Source organism: Bicyclus anynana, chromosome 13 (genome assembly GCF_947172395.1).
Source record: "Bicyclus anynana chromosome 13, ilBicAnyn1.1, whole genome shotgun sequence".
NCBI lineage: Eukaryota > Metazoa > Arthropoda > Insecta > Lepidoptera > Nymphalidae > Bicyclus > Bicyclus anynana.
Genome location: NC_069095.1, coordinates 3,816,978 through 3,842,177, shown reverse-complemented (window position 1 = coordinate 3,842,177; position 25,200 = coordinate 3,816,978). Strand labels below are relative to the sequence as shown.

At 35.4% G+C, this 25,200-nt stretch overlaps 1 protein-coding gene across 1 annotated transcript in view; it reads left to right on the top strand.

Annotated features, from left to right (window-relative positions):
• The window catches only part of LOC112057943 (lysine-specific histone demethylase 1A), a 421,521-nt gene that overhangs the window by 241,006 nt on the left and 155,315 nt on the right, over nucleotides 1-25,200 (top strand). The gene's annotated exons all lie outside the window — the stretch shown is intronic.

The following is a 25,200-nucleotide window of genomic DNA, read 5'->3' as shown; positions in this document are numbered from 1 at the left end:
ACCTATTGTATAATGCTAGTTAAGTATGAGTATCAAATTACACATTTTAGAAACTCAGCTGCTAGGTCCAGTGGTTTATAACAGTGGTCCTTAAGCCATCGGTCCCCGTTTTTATTGCTAGTGCATTTTAGTGATAGTGCTTATTAAAGAATAGTTATGTAATCACCCTTAGCTCGCCAACACGCAATAGAGCAGATCAGTGGGGCTAAGCGCCAAATAATAGTAACATCTACGAGGAGGAAGGGGAGTGGGGATATTATTGTCTGCGATGAGGAGGATATCGTTATATTTACCGTCACCCGGACGTGGGTTTTCTAACTCAAGATCTTTGGGCGCGCCTGGACTGTTACACTCAGGCCAAAACGCCCTTCCAGAACGGTCCTCTAAGCCGAGGTTCGAGTCTCACAGTTGTCGCCTTAAGAGAGTAGTTTCGTCCTCTTTTTTCTATTAAGCCTCAGTTCATCAGGCGATGCTTCTGCGCTCGCCGCTCCCGCTCCCGTTGACTCTCGACTCCTCGTCGCTGCGGTCCCTTTATGGAACCATTGGCACTTACTCAACTAGAAAAAACGATGGCTGATAATGTTTATTGGTATAGTCAGATACAATCTTTAAGACGTCTCCTAAATGAACTGCGATAGTCGCTACATGCAGGTCAAACCTACAGCGTGCGTGGGGCCCCCCTCATCTTAGTATTGCACAGCTTAACACATGATGTTCGGAAACGCCATAAAAATTGCTTCTAATTTGATTTTGGAAAATTAGCCTCCAGTACTGCAGTACCAAGGCCGCAGTTCTATATCCAATCTACTATAAAGAGGGAGGCTGTATGGTGACGGCCCAAAATAGGCTAATAATTATGAGAATTAAAATGCGTTATTTATTATAAATATTCTTCTAAATATAAAGGATGTTCCAGGTTCCTGCTACTATTTCGGTACTACGTATTGTTTCGGTGTTTCGTTTGGAAGCACGTGACCAGCAGCACCTGTCGCCGGGTCGTGCCGACACGCCTCGCCGATCGCCGCACCGACACCGGGCGTAGGCTAACTGGAAATGGACCGAAATAATATCTATTAGTACTGAATATATACAGTCATTATATTGCGGAATATCATCAATCACTATATATACATATAAACAAAATTGACGCGTCTGTCTGTGATTTCAAAATAACTGTGTTTTCTCAGCCGTTTATATAGTTATTTATGCGATACCAACACAAACAATCTTTTTGTAATTCTTCGTTGTCTTTCTGTTTGTCTGAGCTAATGTTTGGGACTGCAGAACCGATTGCAATGTGGCTTTCACAGGAAGATAGAGAAGGCTATTGAGCAACATATAGATAATTTTGTATCCCGGTATCAATATATAGTTCGCGCGACATTTCTGAAAAACTGAATTTTACCTTGACGACTACGACGACTAGTTAGGTTATAATAGTTATTAGTAATTAATAGCTCCACTAATCCAATTTAATACTTCTACTAATGTTTCGCTACGAATTCGTACTCGTAGTATACTCACTCCTTTGTTGACTTTACAGGTTTGAATTGTAATCTTTTCAATTGAACATAGTGTTGTTACATATTAGAGTTCCATGGTTATTACACTGGACTCAAATCCAACAAGTCAAGAGTTGTATTTCCGACCATTAGGCTATTATTATTACCACTCTTATCATAGGTATATCGCTGCAATTAGAGAATATCGATCATATTTAAAGAAATGGCTATTTATCGTGATAGTCCCAATAGAACTTTTGATTGTAATTTTTTGCATATCGATTTATTGCGAATGACTTGGACGTTTGAAGATTTCATTGTTGTGTTCTTGCAATTCTTGTTTTGTTTAAGCTGAATACGGATTTCGAATGAAGTGACTGTAAAAACTAGTTTTTGCATTTTTTGTCAATAAAAAGCTTGTTAAGCTTGGCACGCGGCTTGTGACTAATGGACCGAGTGCCTGTATTAGCCAGACATACCTCGTTCTATTAAAGCTGGAAGTCCGCTCATGCTCCTACCATTAGTGAGTACCTATGGAAGCCAATTATGGAGTTTGGACCGGCGTGTCCTTGGAAGATAGCAGATTTCAACGGTTCATATCCTTATTTGTTCAATTAGGTACCTTTAAAACGTATTTTTTTATATTTTCTACGGAATATCATGAAAAATCATGTCTCCTGTCGCCAGTCCTAAACTTAATGGCATATCTTCGCTAGAGATCCTTAAAATTGTTTTTAAATTCATAATTTTTTGAACGGTTTTTTTCAAACGGTTGCCTGAAAGTTAAGTAACTGGCGACCAGAACCATGATTGTTCATATTATACCAAGGAAAATATAAAAAAAAGTAGCTTTAAACCTGGCCTGTTGAGGGTTGTAACCTGCTACCTTCCAAAGCCACCGCAGTCCAACTGCCTATCCTTACTTTGCTACCGTACTTACTATGGTAGAAGCATGGTCTGGCAAACTTTCGTCGTCGTAATCAACCCGTATTCGGCTCACTGCTGAGCTCGGATGTCCTCTCACAAATGGGTTTGGCAATTACTCCACCATGCTGACCCAATGCGGATTGGCAGACTTTACATATAGTGTTAATAGGGCTACTCGGCATTTTATCCTAATTAAATCCTAAAAATTCAGGTAAGTATAAAATGTAATAAAACCCATGTATATTTACGTAAAATGACGTCACTGACAGTTTGGAGTTTCGTTAAATTTAATTTAGAGTTTTTTTTAGTTATTTTAATAAATATTATTGTACTAAAAATCTTTTGATATTTAAATCAAACTTATATATCAAAAGCAATTAAAGCGTATAAACCACAGTGTAACCGTTACTTAAATCGGGCTAGAATTCCTCTAGAGTATTATATTCGTAATTATGTGCACATAAAAGTAGACAGTTACGCGCCTTAAATCTTGTTAATGACTAAACAGTGAACAAAATGTGATCTTTATTCAATATTTATGATACACATTCCGTAATAACAACTGGAGACTTAAGATTTTGAGTTAGTCAATATAGAGTCACCGAGTGAGATATTTCGATGTGACTAGACTATTGTTTGACACACGAAAACCTGTCCATGTACTCGTGTGTTTCGAATTTAAAAAAAATCGAGAGTCTTGTATACTTCCATAAACTCTTTAATCTGCATATTGTATTGACTAAAGCTCTTCGAAGAAGAAAAATCAATGTAAACATCTGTTATTAAGTCATTATGAAGGTTACAATCTTAAAGATATTACCCTTCTAAGCAGTATATTAGACTTGCCACAGCCAAAGTTTTAGATTGTTCCTAGAGGCGCTTTCTCTGTCGATCATATTTTGACAGCTTAATCTACTATGTAGTGTGATGAGTAGGTGCTCACTCGACATTTGACATGTAGGTACTAATTCTACGAGGGAAGTACTATACTCGTAACTGCAAACTTAAATTAGAACTAACATTAATTTCTAAGGGTTGTACCAGACCCTAGTATCCTTGTAGATCAGGTGTAAAAACTTTTGTGAAGATCTAATCTGTTAGAATAACTGACCGTCAATGGCGACCTTCACGTACATTTTTAGGATTTCAAATAAGTACCTAACTTTGCAATAATGTTATAGGTACGATCTTTGGATGTTAATTTCACGGTCTAGATTAAACGAAAATTTATCAATTCAACGTTTTGCATTATGTGACTAGATCCTTTTTGCTATGAATTCAGATGACAATACTTTTCTTTTTGCAGTTTTGGTGTTTTTCTTTTTCATTGTCGATATCGATCTCATTCTAGATCCTAAAACGACTATGTTTTTATAAAAATCTTTTAGTGAGTACGAGCACGTACCTACTGAATCGATCTTTGGTATTTCGGTAAGTAAATATAATTTATGTAGAAGCTTTAAAAAATGTTTGCAAAGGAATTAACGCCGGCACACATTTCTGCACATCCTAAGTAAACTTGAAGTTGCATAATGCATCATGCCCATAGAAATATGATATCTGACATGTATCTTTGTAAATGTTGACTTTATATCGCGCCACCTGAGCTAATACGGATCATTTTACATTATGATCCTTTCATTGTATGAACTCTATAGAATTTTTTATTTGTCAGCAAGGTCACCGTATGATATGATGGTAAGAATTTCTTTTCTATTGATATCTTACTTGTATCTAAAACAGGATGTTTACATTTCAATAACAAGTATAGATGCACAGTTGACATGGAAAATTCAGAAAGAAATATTTTCCCACTTGCAAACGGTAAATTGCTCTTTGTTGTTTGTATGTTTAAGCAGTTATTTACCAATTAGCTATTATGGTTGAAAAACAGCTGGGTAAATTCATATAATAACTTTGCTCTGTTAATAATGCATTGGATTGGGCTCTTTTCTCTTAAAGATGGCCAATGGCCATGGTTATCATTTTAAATATCAACCTATTTTTTTCTGCTTCCATAACATAACAACAAATATTAAACTTTTATAGTGGTCCCTACAATTTTGGAAAGTTCTCCTCGATTTCTCCAGGATCCCATTTTCAGATCCTGACATGATGACAATGGGAACATTCCGGAAGTATACCCTTTCAAACAAAAAAATAATTATTCAAATCGGCCCAGGCGTCTTCGAGTAATCGAGTAACATATACACAAAAAAAACATAGACTCGAATTGAGAACCTCCTCCTTTTTTTGAAGTCGGTTTAGAAATTGATGAAATTGCTGTTGAAGTATTTAAGTGGCTTATGGTATCGTCTGGGAAAGAAGATACAATACAAGTAACAAATGTATAAAACTGCCTTGCTTAGCGTATTTGCATTTCCTGAAACAATAAAATACAGATAATAATTAATGATATTATTATGTCGTTTTTAGGTATAGTACCAAATACGACATGTGTGGTCGTCCAGGAGCCATATGTAAAGGCTTTTCTACCTCATCATCGTTACAAATCTGAGAAATTTAGATTATAATCGACCAAGCACCAAATATCAACGTAACCAGACATGACGAAGAGGCAAAAAGTGTTTTCATAGTGCCGCCGAATGCTTATTCTCAAAACTCGGCGCGCTCGATGTTTACCTTTGTAAGACTTACTATTGTGCTCTATACGATTTATTGTTGTCGGACATGATTTTTTTTGTATCGAGTGTTATTGGTGATGATTTTTTAAATGTTTGCCTTTCTGCCCGATATGCAGCCCGAAGGTGTGTAGGTAGAGCAATTGTGTGTGAAATCGGACCGGTGGGCTTGCTGCCCTAATGCCTCCGTAGGTCGCCTTTGTGTGCTTTGTTAATGTGTTATTGTTATACATATCTACCGTTGTATACCTACATCAGACTTGATACATTACAATTTTTAGCGTATTGATGGTAATGTAATAAAGATTATACATGTACTTACTTAACGAGGGTAACAGATTTGTGTAACGAATATATTTTTAAAAAGTAAGTTAAAATTGTTGTGTTGAATACTAGCCGACGACCGACGGTTTCAGCTACGTAGAGTTCCCTTTCCCGTGAAAATAAGGGGATAAAATATAGCCTATGACAATTAAAAAACTACCAGGCTTTCTAGTTGTAAAAGAATTTTCTGTCAGTAGGTATGTCCAGAAATTACCCCCGACAACACCACATTTATAATATTATTATAGAAGAAAAAATGTAAAGTATCAAGACTATTTGCTAAATAATAATAATCGTAAAGCTTCCGCTCACATTTCGCAGAGAATAAACGCATAAAATGTTGTTCCTTATACATTTTTTTGTATTGAGGTTACGGTGTGACCGATTTATGTCGTTTGCGATTCATTTATTCACGCTTACAGTTTTACTGCGACCCTTTATAAAAAAAAAAAAAACATAAAACCAAGAACTTGAAAAGTCAGATCGGTTGGTGCTGCGCCGCGAAATCGGGTTGTCGGTGAATTCTACGCTATTTAATTGGATTGATAGTGTACGGAGTTCATGTAAGAATAAAAGGCTTTTTTCAATACGTTAATATAAATAAAATTGAAATGTATGTCTGTGATTTAAAAATAACTGTGTTTTCTCAAGTTATGGACATGATACTAAAACACTAACGTTTTTTTTTTAAATTTTGGCCTGTCTGTTTGTCCGGGCTAATATCTCTGGAACGTCTGAACCTATTTTGCTGGGACTTTCATTGGAAGATAGAGGAGATTATTGAGCAATATATAGGCTGCTTATTATCCCGGAAAATTTCATGCGTCCCGCGGGATTTGTAAAAAACTGAACACGGGTATAGTGTCATGCGGACAAATTTGCGGGCGTTCGCTAGTTTATAATGATTGCCGCGTGCGTTGACCTGCTGGGGATTGATGTATGACATTTTAATATAGTGCACTTTTGAATTTCTCCACGTTTTATTGAGAACCGGCTTTTCTTCTTCTTTTTTCTTTTTTGGTCATAATATCACTTGAAGGCAAGCGAAAATGTACCCTTAGGTTGTTTTGCAATTACACTGACAATATTCGTGTTTGCAAAATTCTTAAGAGATCGATTTTTTTTCTTAAATTAAGATATTCGAGACGAGACGAGAAGAGACGTGATAGCCTAGTGGATATGACCTTTGTCTTCGATTCGGGGGGCGTAGGTTCGAATCCGGCCCAGGGCATGCACCTCCAACTTTTCAGTTAGGTATGTGCATTTTAAGAAATTAAATATCACTTGTCTCAAACTGTGAAGGAAACACATACCTACCCATAGAAATTCTGCATACCTGAGATCTTTCTTAATTCTCTACATGAGTGAAGTACACGTGTAGGGCGCATACACATTGGGCTAGCGTGGTGGACTAAAGGCTAAGGCCTAACCCCTCTCATTCTGTGAGGAGACTCGTGCTCAATAACGAGCCAAATATGGGTTGATTGTGATAAATTGATATTCAGTCTTGTTTTAAACATCTTGATTTGTGGGAGACAAAAGATCTGATATTTCCAAAGGCTATTAAGCCCGCAGACTTTTCAATGACCAAATAATTGATAATCGAATGAGCGTAAATTATTTGACTTTATTTTAGAATCTAAAGTAAAAGGTATATTTTTCCTTTAATTAACCACATTATGGCGCAATAATTCATGTATAATATTGACGTCGAATTTTATTTACAGCAACACCGCGTTTTATTGCCATTCATTAGCGCTTCAAATTTAATATTTAATAAATTATATCGATAAAGACTTTTTCAAAAGTTTTTATTAATAAAAATGTTGTTTATACGATCAAAAGGAAACAACGTTCGCTCATAGAATTAAATATATTATGTTCTCGATCGTAAAATGTAGAATTTATAGGCGTCCTTTAGAGTTACCGTGGCTCGGGTTTATGGTTCACGGGGCGTTTGCTCAGCGCTGCGTGGTCGTGGTCGTGCGCGCATACCAGATAACGCTACGCTCCCGTTGCCATGGGGATATTATAATTTCAGTTGTTTTTCATGACCCAACTTGGTTCCGAGACTTGGTCGCTAACTATAGGCCTCATAAGAAGGCTCAGAGTCACCAAGCGGGCGATGGAACGAGCTATGTTAGGAGTATCTCTGCGTGATCGAATCAGAAATGAGGAGATCCGCAGAAGAAGGTCACCGACATAGCTCGAATAACGAGTTGCAAAGCTGAAGTGGCAATGGGCGGGGCACATAGTTGGAAGAGCCGATGGACGTTGGGGTCCCAAAGTGCTGGAATGGCGACCCCGCACTAGTAAGCCCAGTGTTGGCCGACCCACCACCAGGTGGACTGACGACATCAAGCGAGTCACAGGGATTCGCTGGATGCAGGTGGCTCAGTATCGTGATGTTTGGAAGTCTCTACAAAAGGCCTATGTCCTGCAGTCCAGCGTCCATCGGCTGATATGATGATGATGATGATGATGAACTTTACGCCTATTTAGTATGGAGGGCGCATGGCCCTCTAAGCCGAGGTCCGAGTCTCATAGGAGACGCCCTTAGAGAGTCGTTCCGTCCTCTATCTTTATTTCAGCCTTCGGGTATCATCAGGCAATGCTTCTGCGTTCGCCCAAACCCCCGGTGTCGCCGTAGTGGTCCCACATGGAGCCATTGGCACTTACTCAACACGAAAAAAAAAGTATGGAGGATGGTGGTGAGAACACTGCTGTAGTCAGTTTTGGATACAGGTGAAAAATGTATGAACTTGTTGTTTTCGCCAAAATTTTTGCTTTGTACGTATTGTCAGCAATACACTAAGCAGAAGTTTTCGTCTAACATGCATATTTATAAAACTTTAATTTTGTTCAAAGTGAACTGGACCTAATCACTACTATTTAAAGTTTAATTTACTTTAAAGAAAGTTGTGGTGTAAATGTTAATCTATATTTGTAAGTTTTTAATGCCTCTTTTGCACCATAACACTAATATTTGTTTTTATTATTTTGTGTGCAAGTTTTCATGTAAGTCATTGAAACCACATAAGCTGAAACTCTTCTTGATATCAACGAATAAATAACTTTTACTTGTTAAGTTAAAATGAATACACATTAATCTACTCTCCTAGTAGATGGTTAGTTAGTTAGTTGCGAGTAAACGTTTCATAAGTAATATGTATAGCCCTTTGGCGTCATGAAGACAGTTTTCCAAAAACGTTTTAATTACAAACGCGTACAAATTTCTCGGTTTTCGTGCGCGTTTTTAAATGCACGTGTGAACGCGCTGTGTATACAAAAACGGCCGCCGTGACTAACAGTTTAACGTGTTTGTTCTCTCAACAAGTACGCGTGAAATTGTGATTATGAACACAAATAAAAAGAGTTTCCAATCGACGCATGGCGCTTGTGGTTAAAGCTCAAAACATATTATTGCGCTTCAGACACGTAACAAATACGCCTCGGCTACTCCTCGCTTATCCTTTAGTCCTTGCCGTCCTTTCACCAACAATGCGCCTATGTCACTTCGATTGCCCGGGAGATAGTAAATATGTTTTGGTAAACTTTTGAAGCAAGTCGCAAACTTGTACTGTAGCTCTCCTATGCTACCCTAATGACAGAACTGGAGACATGGCTGGGGAGTAGTAGGAATTTAAAATAGTAATAGTAAAGCCAGTTGAGATATTTTCAATATTTATTTCTGTGTTAGGGTAGCATAGAGGAGGTACAGGACAAGTTTTCTACTTGCCTCAAATATCTACCCAAAAATGTCCACTAGCTCTTGATTATCCAGACCGAACGAACGGTGAGGTGACCGCGGGCGGTAAGCAAGGCGTAGCCGAAGCGTTTCCGTTACGTGTTCGTGGCGTAATAGTGAGTTTTGAGCTTTTAAGACGGCGATCATCGGGCGCACCGGCGTTAATGGATTATTTATATCTGACATAAACCTCAACACGCAATATAAAAACTTAAATTGATTTTATGCCGCTAATGATACGTAATCAAAGTTTTGATTAGTGGAAACTGAATTGAAGTTTTAATTGAAAATGTGTCGCCATTATCTGTACGCTTAAGTTGTACTTTAGCATGTTATTAGTTATGATATAGATGACATTTAAAGTTAAATAGCTTTCATGGCTTTTGATCACATTTTAAATTGAAAGTTCTGAGAATAGATTGAATAAGTGAGTGTGTGTATGACAGTGATACGGTTGATTAAGTTTATTTAAGTCAACCTGAAAAACACGTGATTTTTTAAAATAATATTGTGTGGAAATAGCTAAAATAGCTGCACAGTATTGGTAAAACTTATTTTATAACTTTAAAACAAGAAATCCGATTATGCTAATTCTCTAGTCAGTTGTCTACGTACGGACGCGAAGGTTGTTTTCCCAGAATAAAAGTTTTTTTTTATTTTCATTTGGTCAAATATATGAAAGTTTTTATTTACACCACAATTCCACCGTTTTACGATCGTTTATTGAGTAGGGTCAGATATTACAAGTATAATATAAACATGGTTATTGTTTTGAGATCATTAACGTCCCGATAGAGCGCGGCGGTCGCGTCGGTATTCCGTCTGATTCGACGCGGTTTTTGTTCGCCGGCGCATACTAACATAACATAATAACAACCGTTGGGTTAGGTCATGTTAGCAAATAAGCCTTTTTTTAAATAACGAAAACCCGTGCTATGAAATTGGAACGACCGTCAAATTACCTTCGAAAGTTGGGCACAAAAAAAGTCGAGATAGTTATTTCTGTTGATTACTATTTCGTAAGCGTTGCTAAATATACTTTGAAATCAACTTCCATTATTGCTCTATGTCATATCATGCAGTGCTGATTTGGATGATTGTTTTTTTTTTAATATACGAGTAGGTAACTACATTGTTCGTATGCTCGAATTGACTGTTACTTTGTATTATGTCTCTGAAGCTGAGAGGAAATTTGTGGGATTGACTTGCGTTATTTACTTTCAAATTTCATGAATGACATTTAAGGATTAAGATATTTTAAAATAAGAATTTTTTTTTTTAAGTTTTTTTATATTATTTACAAGTTAGTAGTCATTATAATAAAAATTAGACATCCCATACACGGAAAATAAACGGAGTAGTCTCTACATATCTACCTTTATTTTTCTCGTTTTAGATTAAGCCATATAGGTATAACATATCCGAATAATTAAAGCTTTTATTTTAAGTTTAATTTTATTAATATTGGATCTTTCCAATTCTCGAAAATCTCACTATTTTAGGATCTAATAAATGCTGAAGCACTAGCTCTTCTAAGAACAAAATGTTATTTATTTACTGTCGGCTTATTCTATATTAAGGTTGGTAGCGCACATAAGGGCTATCGTGAAAGCTCATCGAGTTAAATCGAATCTTGGCCTTTGACTTTAAAGATCATTGTAATTTCTGTTTTATTACCTTTTATGGCAATAAGTGATTCTTAAATGTGTTTAGCTTTTAATACCCGCTGTTATGATTGCAAATTATTATTTTTTTTTTGTTATCCTTTTATATTTTATTCGGATAATTAGGATCGAAACGTGTGGGCGACGTGTCGTTTAGAAACATAAATATGCAAATTGAATACTAAACTGTAAATTACTAAACCCATTTCTTAGGATTGAAGATGGATTTTAATTTATCATTTTTAAGTTTGCACAATTTATTCTAGCAGGAAGCTACAGATGATTTTATCTTACTGACAAAAAGCGTTGCCTTTTTGTTACCAAGTCCCATTTAATATTAAAATGCTAGTGTGTGAATTGTTATTCGATTGATGAAGAAGTGAAATGCTCATTTAAGAAAACATCTTTCATGAACTTAACCTTCCAAATATTGATTTGAGTAGATAAAAGCTATTCTTTAAAAGTTCGTAGGTGTGTAGAGGTCCTTATCACGAACCCTACTGTATATTCCTCAAGTAAACGTAGCGCTGTCCATCGAACGTGACTCCGCGGGCCTTATTATAATTACAGATCAGCGATTGTTGTGCACATAAAATGTATAATTTATAAAAGCAGAACATAGAACAATCCAGGAGATGCTTGCTTCATTTTTTCCGGGACGTTGCCTCGCGTCACACATACGTTTTTGCCGGCTAATGGTACGTACAGGTTCAATGTAACGGGCCATAAATGGTTTTTGTTGGTGCAAACGTCACTTCTTTTATGATGGATGTTATCGATTTAAGTACTGCTATGTTTTATCTGATGCATAGTGACGACTCCACTCCGGCCGGGCGGTCGTTGTTTGACGACAGTTGGATACGTTCGTCGTTCTGCTTAGTTTATATGATTTCCTCTATCCCATATTGAATTCCGCCGAGCTCGTGCACTCTGATACAAATATAATAAATCTACGAGAGATACGTAGACACATTGACGATAAATAGGTGCATGTTTTATTCAAATACAGTACAACAAAAGCCTATTTCATATCAAGAGAATTAGTAATTACTTGCAGGTATATCTGTAGTAAATAGACATTCCAATATGTAAATCGCCTTGCAAGAGCGTGGGAGACTATGTCTGACTCTCAGTCCTTTGAAAAAGGATGCCTGTAACCATCATTGGGCTATTTTATTGGGCAGGTTTTTAATGGTGCTAGCACAGGTTAGTGCTGCAAATCAGATTTCCGAAAATAATCGTCTGTATCTTCTAAGTAAAGCCTCTTTACAACGGTTTAAATATCTTGAAATAAAATATTACATCACTAGAAACAATATATTATTTATTCAATTTGTATAGAAGCAAAATCTAGTTCTTTAATAATTATGCAAGCTACAAATTGAATCGAATTACTGTCGTAGAATTGTGTCGCATTAATTTTATATCGAACTATAGAAAATACAGCTTTGGCGAAATGTCACGTATCGTGCGGTTTTATTGTGAAGCTGAGAGTTGACTACTGCCATTAAATACTATTGTAATACAATTTTACGATCAGATATGTTTGCTTTTATTGGCTGTTAATTTTAACACATTTGCAACCTACATGCCAAAGTATCAAATTATTTCATCATAAATTTTACTTTTTGATATTACTCTACATACGTTTATCTCATTTTAACTCACACAGTTTCATTTTAATATTTTGTACGTTTTCAAAAAGGATTAATTGAATTATTAAAATTTTCCCAATGTTTGGTGAAAACATAATTTAATCTGTACATACGGAAAGGCCGTAGGCACTTCACTATGACTTTAAAAGCAACGACGCGTAAATTTTGTGACGTCATTATCAATATTTACAAGCAAACTGTTGAACTCCTTCGCAGTACAGGGGTGAAGACACTGATCTCTATGCTAACTGGATACAAATGCTTACCGAAAGTTATTCGACTTCGAATCGGTTGGAGTCAGCGCTACTAGATACCGTGGTCAAAGACCTGCACGCCATTGCTATAAATAACAATCATCATGCGCTTGTCTCTAAAAAATAAGCCTATGTGTAGTTCCCAAAAAGTTTTACCTGGCCGGTAGGTATATGACCATTGGCCCCAATGTGAGAAATTCGAGTTGCAATTTGGAGTCCATTGTATGAGAACAAAAGCGTGTGATGCTTTAATAACAGGTGAATCGTTTCCAAACTTTGGGAAACATTCTACGGGATTTCAAACGTGACCGGTTTTATTTCACGCTATTTTAGAATCTGATCGCGTCCATTTTCGGTAATACCGGTTAAGTTGAAGCGAACCGTTTTATTATCCCTTTCATTGATGGGTTGAATTATAAAGAAAGTATTTAAATTAAACAGGCTTCATAAATTTTTATAATTTCTTATTTGGTGATTTTGGTTAAGTCAGCGAAGTCTTTGCAAATATTTGTAGTTCCTTTTTTTAGTTCATTTTAGAAATATGGCCATTAAAAATAATGAAATGAAAAATTGTTACAATACATAAATTCCCTTTAAACCATCCTGTGGATATTATTTTTTACAACTTTATGCAATTTGATATAAGGTTGAGCCTATTTTTATCCATAAACATGAATTTATTGTTATAAATAAAAATATTAAAAGTAATCCCAAAATAATTGTAAATAAAAAAAAAAAGCAATAGATGTGTTAAGTACAAAATTGTAAAAAAAGCTTTTCTGAATCTGAATCTGATCTGAATTTTTATTATTATTAAGAAACAAATTTATGTTGACGATATTAATTATCAAGTGTAATTTATAGTATTTGGGAGTATTTACGAAATTGAAATGTGTTATCCAAGTCAAATTTTAATTCTTCAAGTTAACTAGTGTACCTAACCAGCATACCAGCACAAAAAAAAATGTTTTTTAATGCTAGCCACTTACAATCCAATAAATCCACCTGCCTGCCGTTAGCGCTTCTTTCACGTGAACTTGATGGTGAGTGTCTAGCATAAGGTTTCAAATACGACTATTTTCATCTACATATTCAGTAGAAAATTATGTTATTGTGCTTAATTCCACATCATTCTATTATCTACCCTCGGAATTTTTTCACAGATAACGATTATGACATAAACAAGAAAGCAAAGATAAGATTTTGTTTTTGAATATTTAAATTGTAACATTCCCTTCGTGTTGTAATTATGATTAGGCCTAATGAGTCGTGTTATATGCAAATGACATACGAGTACTTCACTGCGATAGGAGTATATGACAGTTATACTTAAATTTTCCGCCACTATGAAAATATTTTATATAATATATATATTTTTTTAATAATATGATATGATTCGTGATATTTGATTTATAACTACAGGTAAGCAAAAAGCTTGTGATATTAGTGAGCACGACAATAGTTTATTGGGCATAGATGTAGTTACATTATTAATATGATTATATATTTTATAAGTTGAAAATCTAGGTGAACTACCCAAATTTTGAACCTGCATTGGCACAAGTACAACATATCCGCTGTGGTACAAGTTTACGTCACGCCAAAAGCATTCCAACGGCTATGGTTTGTTTATGCTATTGCAGCAAAAATTTGGCATTCCACCGGTAGTCGTATTGTGTGAAAGCTATAAAAGAATGTGCGAAACTAAAGGTAATAAAGAGGAGCCAAAGAGAATCATCCCTGGGCACGTACGGCAATTCGTTCTAATAGTGATGCCGACAAAGCTCGCTGTGTGCCGACATTGTTTTGTTAGGACTATGGCCGATGCAAAACTTGTGTTACCGAAACACGGCGTTACTGATTCACCTCTTTTTGTTTTGATGAGCTGGTATTAAAGTATTGTGCGGTTATTTTATTTGACTGTCTCTATTCTTTGTTCTTGTTGCCTCAATCTGCTTCCTTCATCCGGTGATTAGCTTTTGCGGATCGGACAATGGATTTAAGTATTTGTTGGGTGATGGAATATTGAGTATTTCTTCTTTTTGATGAATTAGTATTGGTCTACACATGTCCTGAAATTGCTATGTTAATTTTATTATCATTAATTTAACATAGTGATCGTTAAGCATTATCAACCTCAGTCTGCAATCTCACCTGATGGTAAGTGATGATGAATTCTAAGATGGAAGCGGGCTAATTTGTTAGGAGGAGGATGAAAATCCACACCCCTATCGATGTGGTAATCGCTTGTTTCCTCAGTTGTGAAAAAAAAGTAACGAATTATTATAAATTATTATTATATAAACCCATATTCGCCTCACTGCTAAGCACGAGTTTCCTTTAAGAATGAGAGGGGTTAGGCCAATAGTCCACCACCCAATGCGGGTTGGCAGACATCACACACGTAGAGAATTAAGAAAATTCTCAGGTATGCAGGTTTCCTTACGATGCTTTTCCTTCACCGTTTGAGACACGTGATATTTAATTTCTTAAAATGTACATAACTGAAAAGTTGGAGTTGCATGCCCCGGACCAGATTCGAACCTACGCCCTCCGGAATCAGAGGTAAACGTCATATTCACTGAGCTATCACGAATTGAGGTATAGCCACAAAGTTTGCAACGTTCACGCGTGACGCATTGCACTCTGGCGCCCATTTTTTTTGTGGGCAAACGTGGGGGGTGATTTGAAGTGGCTCCCGTAATAATTAATGACGGATCGCAAGGCGTCGCTGGGTGGTTGTTTCGTGTCACACTGTTTTGGTAACAAATTGTAATGAATCGCCCCCCTGGACCTCACACTTTGAATGTCAACTTGATTACGTCATCAACTCTGTGCTCCGTTTTATTATTCACTGTGTTTTTATGCGAGAAACATTATGTTGCGAAAATTTAAAATGTAATTTATGCTGATATAAAAATGCAAACATCCTGTGTTTAGTTACCTACTTGTTACACGGTATATTTGTGTCACACTTTGCATAATAGGATATTGAATGTCGATTTTTTATTATTATTACTCTACTCACTCGTATGTATTTATTTGTATACTAGCACCTTTTAGTGGCTCTGTCTATAAACATCTACGTCCTATATATTATAAAAAAGTCTTCCACCACGTATGACTGCCTGTTTGCGATAATCTTGAAACTTTTGAACGGATTTCTATACTGTTATCACCGATCGATCGATTGATTTATAAGGAGGTTTAGGTATTTTGTCAAGATTTTGTGTGTATCACTTGAAATAAGACGGATTGGTAGTGTCAGAAAAAAGCAAGCCGCCTGGAAGCTTTCAGCAAAAACGTTTGCCTATTGCCCTTTGAAATAATATGTATTAACAAAACTACAAGAAAGTCCGCGATGGGATTAATACATCACTTTAAACTATAACTTATTTATACTTTCTCAAAAATTCGCGTAGGCATCCGCTAGTTGACTTAAAACATTCATCAAAATACAACATCGAGAATTTCCAGAAATAATAATGTCACTGATTATACGGAGTAAGAAATGTGTGTCACACGAAATCTAGTTTCTAAAGAATCTAATCTAAAATAAATATTTGAGATGATGTTTATACTAAAAACAATGATAGGTACTATGATCGCGGTGAACTCACAAAGTAAACTATGTCTCAGTGTTGCTAGAAGGCATCTACTGAAGAGTCGCTCTAGTAATTAAGGCGCATAAACATACGTACATCCTAAAGTCATCGGTCATGACGGTCAATTATTCTCACGTTTCTGAAGCGCAAACGGCAGCGAAGACGTTTTAAAAAAGGAGCCGTCATGCGCGCAGTGACCAATACACGATCAGTTATAGTCGTGGGTGCTGCAGAGACGTGAGAATAAATGATCGTCAATGACGTGTCTAACTAATATTATAAATGCAAATGTGAGGATTTTTGTACGGTACGCTGTCACGTTTATACCACTAAATGGATTTTCAAAGTCCATCAATACTACAAAGCTACATTATTAGCAAGTAACACATCCAATGGGATCACAGACTACGCAGGTGAAACCGCGGGCCATCCGCCAATATAAGATACTTATTATAGTTGACATAAACATACTGATACACATTATAGTAATAGCTATAATTTGTTTCTTACATGAGAATATTATAACGAGAGTCGCAATAGTTGAAAGTGATTTAAATAGGTGCGTAGACATTTTGAAATTGTCAGACGTTTCCTGTCCCAAAAGTATTAAATTTGGACATTGAACACTTGTTACCAACAAATTGTTAACGGACACGAAGCGATTTGTAACTATCACTTTTTAATGGCACCATTAAAATAGTTTTGCGGTTTCGAGTCTAATATTTTGGCGCTTATTTGAAGTTGCTAAAGGTAACAAATGCGTTGCGGTCAATCCGACGATATTGGTGGAAGGTAAAAAATTGTATTACATTGTTACCGATCAGTCTTGTGATATAAGATATTGATTCCAAGCATCGATCGTAGATCGTTAGATGGGCCTCAAAGCGTCGCGGAATTGTCATTGGTTTCGCACATTGAGTACGTCATCACTCGTAACACATTTCTCTTTATTCATGTTGTGGCTTGTGTTTTTACACTTCCAAAATTAACACGATGGCATAATTAAGGGATTAAAATAAGAAAAAAACAGTAAATATTTTTTTAAGTCCACGTCCACTCACAACATGCGCTTGTTACATACTAAGATAAGATGTGCGTGCACGTCTTTTGGCTATGACATAAAATTGTGCGTTCTTTGATATGAAGGGGCTAATCTAACGATTTATATCGATGATTCTAAGTATGAATGATATTATGATTCATCGTGGCACACGTAATTGCACCGACATTCCGAAAACTAATTGTGACGAATACAATATTTAGGATTCTCAAAGGAATGTGTCACTGAGAATTTGTTTAACAGAAAAGTATCATTTTTCTATTGTTTTAACAAAAACCTGGGATCCTTTCACTCTCAGCCGCCTTTGTTTGTTTGGTAAGCATTGCTTCAATATTGCGTTGGAATAATGTGGACTCTTTATAAATTCGGTTAACAATAGTAACAGAGATTATGTGTGACGTAACTGTATATTTATTCTTAGTACGTAAGTTTTACATACTGCACCTATAAGTTATTCTAATCATGTATTGCTGTAAACTCTTTAAAATGGTGTAATCAGAATTTAACTTATTGTAAACGTCTTTTGAAAAAGCTTATTTACTTTACTGACTTTTACTTATTCTATTATCTATTTATTTATTTAAACTTAATTGAAACTGAGATTAGCGCGTTCAAGCTAACAAACAAACAAACTTTTCAGCTATATAATACTCCTACTAATATTTTATTATAGATTACTTATTAGGGTTGTTATTTTTATTCTACGTCTTTGTGAATTTTTAAAGGCAGCAGTATCCATGTAGTTATAGTCGCTAGATCGTCGAGTTGTCCCAAAACTTGGCAAAGACATTAGCGTCATATTGCTTTTGTCACGTGTGGTATTTTTTGTCGACTCCACACCCGGAGCTAATGTGTCATCCATCTTAATTTTCTTACAACTTTTGATAAAAAAGCGTTTAGCCCAAGCTTTTAGGTCCCAGTAGCGACAAAAGTTGTAATATTACTTCACAAGTTGCTCGCTCTAATTAGAAAGACAAAATATATTATTTCTTATACCTATTTGGAGAGTCCGGTCCGGGGCATGCACATCAAACTTTTCAGTTGTGTGCATTTAAAAAAAAATAAATATCACGTGTCTCAAACGGTGAAGGAAAACATCGTGAGGAAACCTGCATACCAGAGATTTTTTTTATTCTCTGCATGTGTGTAGTCTGCCAATCCACATTGGATGCCAATCCACAATCCAGCGTGGTGGACTATTGGTCTAACCCCTCTCATTCTGAGAGGAGACTCGAGCTCAGCAGTGAACCGAATATGGGTTGATAACGACGACGACATACTCAGGTAAAAGATTTTTTAATGGTTTTTTTTGACGAGAAAACCCTGAACTACGTGCTCATACGTTTGAAAAAAATCCACTTTAATTTGTTAGTGCAAGTATTTTTCTCAAAACGTGTAACATACATTGACCTTTGTATGACAGGTCGAGTCTATGCGGAATCTCAGTAGATCTAAGTAAAATACCAGGAAAACGTAAGAAGAAGTGTAGTTGCTTGAATAACAGTCGTAAATCAGCAAACAGGCTGTCCGCACGTGCAAATGTCTTTTGTCTGTAGGTGAGCAAACATTTGGCGGTCTACAAAAGGCTTTTGTGCCGTATGAATAAGCTTTGTATTGTTTTAAGCTAGTTGTTGGACACTTCGCACAATATAAATGTTGATTAGGATGTGATTGATATTCTGTTATGTACACATATTAAGACTTTTAAAATATAGTTTGTTGGTTTTTTAAAAAAAATTAATTGCCTAATTGATAATATTTGATCATGTCTATCATAACATTTTGTTTATTTATTTTTGTATCCATTCTATATTTATTTCCGAATTGAAACCACTAAACTATATCGTTCTCGAATTATTACATCGCTCCTTATATTAAAAAAAATCAAAAATTCAAAATTCATTTATTTCAATTATACTTTTGAAATGACAGACACTTTTGAAATGACAGGATTATGTCATAATTTAATCTAATGGTGCTAATAATAGTCGAAAACTTAAAATTAAAGTTACGAGGGCTCCAAATGCGCTTTGGTCCGAGAAGAGCCCAGAACAAACTCAGCCAAGGTGTTATAGAGTTTTAGCCCATGAAATTGATAAACAAAATAATTTTGAGAAATTTTAATTTGTATATTTTTAAATTAATTAGGAATGTTGAATATTTTTAATAACTGTTCCATTTCATAGCATCATACAACTTGTAAAACGAGTTCAAAAACTTACCATTTATATCAGTTCATCATACCATAAATGGTGTATGGTTAAAAATATTGCAATTTGTTCTGCCTTATAGGATCTCGTATAGGTTTCCTTTTACATACTATTACTGATTATATCTTGTAAGTTGTCTGAAATGATTCATCGTAGGTACCCGAGCAACCACTGCGTTCCTTTTCATAGTTAAATGATGTGAAATTTATAACATCTTATCATACGGTTGTTTCAGATAAGAGCGAATTGTACGAAGAGTTACAAATTATATTAATATTATATATTACATGATAACTTTCTAACCTTAGATTAAAGGATGCTGGTAGTTGTCATTACAATTAATTAAGAGTTCTTAATAATTTTTATCTTAAATAATTTGTGCACGAGTTAAATTTTTGACTGAACAAATGACTGACATACATATTTTAAATTAAAAACAAGTAGAAAGCCATAATTTAACTCTAGCTATTCAAAAATATATTTACTTATACGGAAAACTTCCTTTAGATAACTGTAGATCAGATGTATAAGTACTAAATGAACTCGTCAAGACGGATGAATGACATTTTAGATGACAAACATAAAATAAAATCAATATTTAATTAATTACTTAAACAATGCTGTAGTCTGGCGAGTTCGTTGATAACACTCCCATGATATGCGGTGCGGGGAAGTGACGTGCATCAGTCGTGGGTTTTTCATTCATCGCTACATACCTTCCGCTCCGTGCGCAACATCGGGTTTGTTACGAACGAAGTTGCCGAGCTATAACATGTAAACTGTCAACATCAACAAAGCTCATGTGCTCTTTAATAAAGCTGACTTATTTGTAATTATGCTGCTTTAGTATTTCCAAAGCTAAGGAATTTTTTAATTATAACAATTTCGGTCGTAACTCTATTGTCTAAAAATGAAAGTACTGACGGTGTTTATTGCTACAACGTAATAAGAAAAACAAGATTAAATAAGTTTCGTTTTCTAGCAGTTTCATCTTGGACTGCTCGTAATTTGGGCAATTACCTGACAATTTATTACCAAGAAAACAAAGAGTAAATTTCACTTTTATTATACACGAACAAAGGCAAATAATATTTAGGTGCAATTACATTATTGTCTTTCTTTAAACGTAAATACTTACTGACTTTTGCTTTCGAGGGAACAGAAGTGAAAAGATAACTTCTGTTTCAAAACCTAATCCTTCTTTTGTATAGACACGAAAGTGCCGCCGACATTTAAGCTTCTATGCGACATTAAACAGAACCTTTTGTGGCAATATAGCCGTTTCACTTATTTTATTGCTGCGCAGTAATTGTTCCCAGTTTCGTTTGTTTAATTTTTTTTTCAACCATCAGTCTATTCGCTTTGGGTGTCCAACTAATAAGGTGCCTCTCCATGAAAGATAGGCGAGTATGCGTTACTGAAGATATGTTTAAGTAACAGAAAGAGGGCAGGTATATATAAAAGCATAATTTTAATTTTTAAGTTAGTAATTATTATCATTGATAATATTATTCTGACTTGCTATTTTATCCGTGAAAAATTGACAAAACCATGCGACAACGTCACCCACATCAGACATGCGAGAATATCCAAACCGAGAAACATCTTTAGGAGATGCTTTTACAACTTCAGATCTACAACTTCAGTTCAGATGCGAACTTCATCGATTATTTTTTATTAATTTATTAGTACTGTTATTTTAACTAACTGCTAGGTATATTCTGCTAAATGAAAAAGTTAAATATTTGAACATTATACACAAATTCCTTATAATATATCTTCATGAAATAGAAAATAACAGATTGGGGTTTCTTAGGATTTTTTATTTGTAAATTCTGCTAAGAATAACATAATTAAACATATTAGCCTAGATACGAGTATAGCTTTAGCTAGAGTTCTAGTGGATAGACAACCTTACGGTTGTATCGTAACGACCCTTTCGCCCACAATAAACTTTGCATAACGCTACCGACAAAGTAAATGTAGGGACATACCTACTCGTATAATAAAATGGTTGGTTGGGGCGGTTTGTGCGTTGATACGTAAACTATATTGCAGCGGTCTTTACGGGACACGAGTTTTGTTTTTATGTAATCGAGGTTATAAAGAGAACGGGGCATGAACATGAGCCATTTCCCAAAAAATGCCCATGACATTACTCTACGGAATTATTAAATATGTCGAAAGGACAATAAATATAAATATTTTCTAAATTTATCTGTCTTTAGATGATTAATAGTACCTCTAGTTGTGTCAAGTATTACGAACCGCAAATTAGTTGACATTTCCCTAAAATTACTAATGTACTTACTTAAAACTTATCATCATAATTAAAACTCATCATCATAAATTATCTAAAGTAAATCAAATTGAAATTAGTTTAGCTTTAATCTATTTTTCATTGTTGCCGGAAAATTTTGCTTTAATTTTCCGCTAACTTTGAAAAATAGTTTATAAAAGACAAGATTTTAATGGCTATTGTAACAATTACTTCGAAAGGCTATAAACATTATACATAGTTCCTATCAAATCCTATAGCGTTGGCGCTTAATCTTGTTCTTTGATTCTTTGATTAAATCAACCTGAATGTTAGTTAAATTAGCAATATTTAGAAAGTTTACGCAGTTTAAGTCGTTTTACTGTAAAGTATAAATAATATGCACAGAACGAGCGAGTAGGTACATAGCAAACCGTACAGTCTAGATTACTCGCACACTAGCTTTTCATAGTTAATTAATTTTCTCAACTAACAACTTTGTTTAACTTGAGCATACATTACCTACGCGCAACTCGCTAGCGAAGTTTACTCTAATGATAGGTTTCGAAAAACAATTAGTCGGGCGCCTTTGTTTAAGTTAAACTTTATCGGTTAGATTTATTATATTTGGGGATGTTGTTATCTCCTCTACAGTTCGATACGAACGGACCGTTCTTAACCGCATTAGGCGAAGGGACCAGGTAGGATAGAACATTTATCAGCCGTTTTAGTTTTTTGTCGTAGCTTTTGTTATTATTTGAATCCCTCAGATGTATTAATCTCGTGCGTGGCTCTGAGAACCGGTCATTACCTCAAACTTGGGGGCGTACTGCGATCGGGTGCTTGGCTATTACGGACGTTCTATTAAAATAACCCTGTGTTATTTACAAAATTAGATGTATCGCTAAATATTTTATAATGATAGGATAAGAAATTCGTTCAGTGAATACTCGACTGTTATTAGTTAAACGAGCGATCCGCAACCATTTCGAAATGGCCCTTTAATGTCACTCATTACGTTAACTCCATAAACGGAAAGTAATTTTTCATTCGTCTTATTTGTCACAGCCACAACGCCCACACGTTTTATTAAGTTAGTAGTCCGTCACTCAAGTATTATTCTTCTATCGTACGTTCGTAAACAACAAAAGCGCTTAACATACTTAGATCTTGACATTCGAGTGGTTCTCGATTGGTGAGAAAATCGTCTCACAACATATTTTCCGTGAATATAATCGGACATAATGTTGTTGACATATTGTCATAACTTCACGACATCCAATTTCTTTTTAATTTGGAGCCACGTCGCGGCCATTGTCGGCGTGCGAGGTTTCGTTTAACGGCGGAAATGAGAAGGAAATTCCCATGGAGCCTTTTCGAATACGAATAATATTTGTCAACAGACGCCTCCAGTTCTTCCACAATGACCATCGCCTTTACTACGCCCCCTGAGCGGAAAGAGTCAATTATTCTTACTGCCCTGTCCGAAGAAGCGTCAAATGGGCAAATTGTTTGTTTAATAACATTTCGGCGCTACAATAAAAGTCACAATGAAATATTCATCCACACATTCTTTAGTGTAGATAAATTGTCCTTTTTTTTCTCTTTACATTATACTTTAAAGATGGCAGTTTCGTCTCTATCGGGTAGCGGAAATGTTTGGTAGTTTTTGTTAGCTTCCTGCCTTCGAAACTTTTTAACAGTTCTATCGTGTTTTTTAAAGTTGGCTCGTAAATTTTGGATTAGGTATAGGCGACGATATATTATACTTATCTCGCTTCGTATAAATTACGGATCTGATCTTTTTTGTCGTCAAATATTGTAGCGTGTGCTTGTCATCAAAGTATGTTAATAATTTAGTACGACTGTATTTTATAGATCGAAATAGCTTCTTAGACGATATAATAGAATAGTTAGGGTGTGTCCCCAAAGAAGCTTAATTTTTACGATTTGAATGTAAAATATGAAAAAATAAAAAAAAAATATTGAATAAGAATCGGATCCTTCTTTAGAAATATCTGTACAATGTATTTATATAAAATTTCAACAAATACATTAGCAACGAATTGTCTTTTATACTAAATTTACCTAAATCTAGGATTCTATAAGCTGCAGTTTTAAGACAATTATCCGCAGCATACAAGCCCGCTACCCTCGTTAGAGAAGCGTGGTGGGTCTAAGTTCTATAACCCTGTCTTGTAGGAAGGGGAAGGCCTTAGCTCTAAAGTGTATCATAAAAATATTCTGATGCAAGAGTTGATGATGATTCTTATATAAAAACATGTAGTTTTATCATAAAACTAGCTGACGCCGCGCAGTTTCACCCGCGTAGTCCTCGTTCCCGTAGGAATACAGGGATAATATAATAGCCTTCCTATAAATGGGCTAACTTACACTGAAAGAATTTTTCAAATCGGACCTGTAGTTCCTGAGATTAGCGCGTTCTATCAAACAAACAAACACTTTAGCTTTATAATATTAGTATCTATACTAATATTATAAAGCTGAAGAGTTTGTTTGTATACTTTTAAGGACAATTATTGTTATTTAACTTCAAAGCAATAATATTATGTAATCGGTGTACTTCTTAGATATTTTATTACAATAATCGGTATTCTTACTTGATAATATATTCAAAGTCCATCAAAAACACATGTTACCTCACATGGCGTTAGATCCGTGATGTTTTTATGAATATCCGTCGTCGCACGGTAGCCGCGAGCGCCTATCAGCACCCATTTCTATGCTGATGCTGTACCGCCAAATGTGCTTTGAATAACCCCATCGTAATAATATTGTTTTAAAATTTCATTCCTGTTAGCAAAACAAACAAATAACATGAGATCGCTTAAAACTACGTTAAGTTGCTTCTTGGTTACTAAATGCATTTTAATAATGCGATTAAGGTGGGAATTTTTCCCATAAAGGTATCTGAAACGTGATGTGTAGAATTCTATTAATTTTTATTAATTTAGTTACTTTTTTACGATTGAATAAAGTCATTACACACACACATGTCGACTCGGAAACGGATCGTCACCGTACCGTGCCGTATCGCTTTTCGCCTCGTGTTGACGACGTTTAGTGTACGTTGCAATAAGGAGTTACAAATCTAAATCGGACTCTTTTAGCAAACACTGTAATTTATGTAACTGCTTTTTTTTATTCTTTACAAGTTAGCCCTTGACTACAATCTCACCTGATGGTAAGTGATGATGTAATCTAAGATGGAAGCGGGCTAACTTGTTAGGAGGAGGATGAAAATCCACACTCCTTTCGGTTTCTACACGACATCGTACCGGAACGCTAAATCGCTTGGCGGTACGTCTTTGTCGGTAGGGTTGTAACTAGC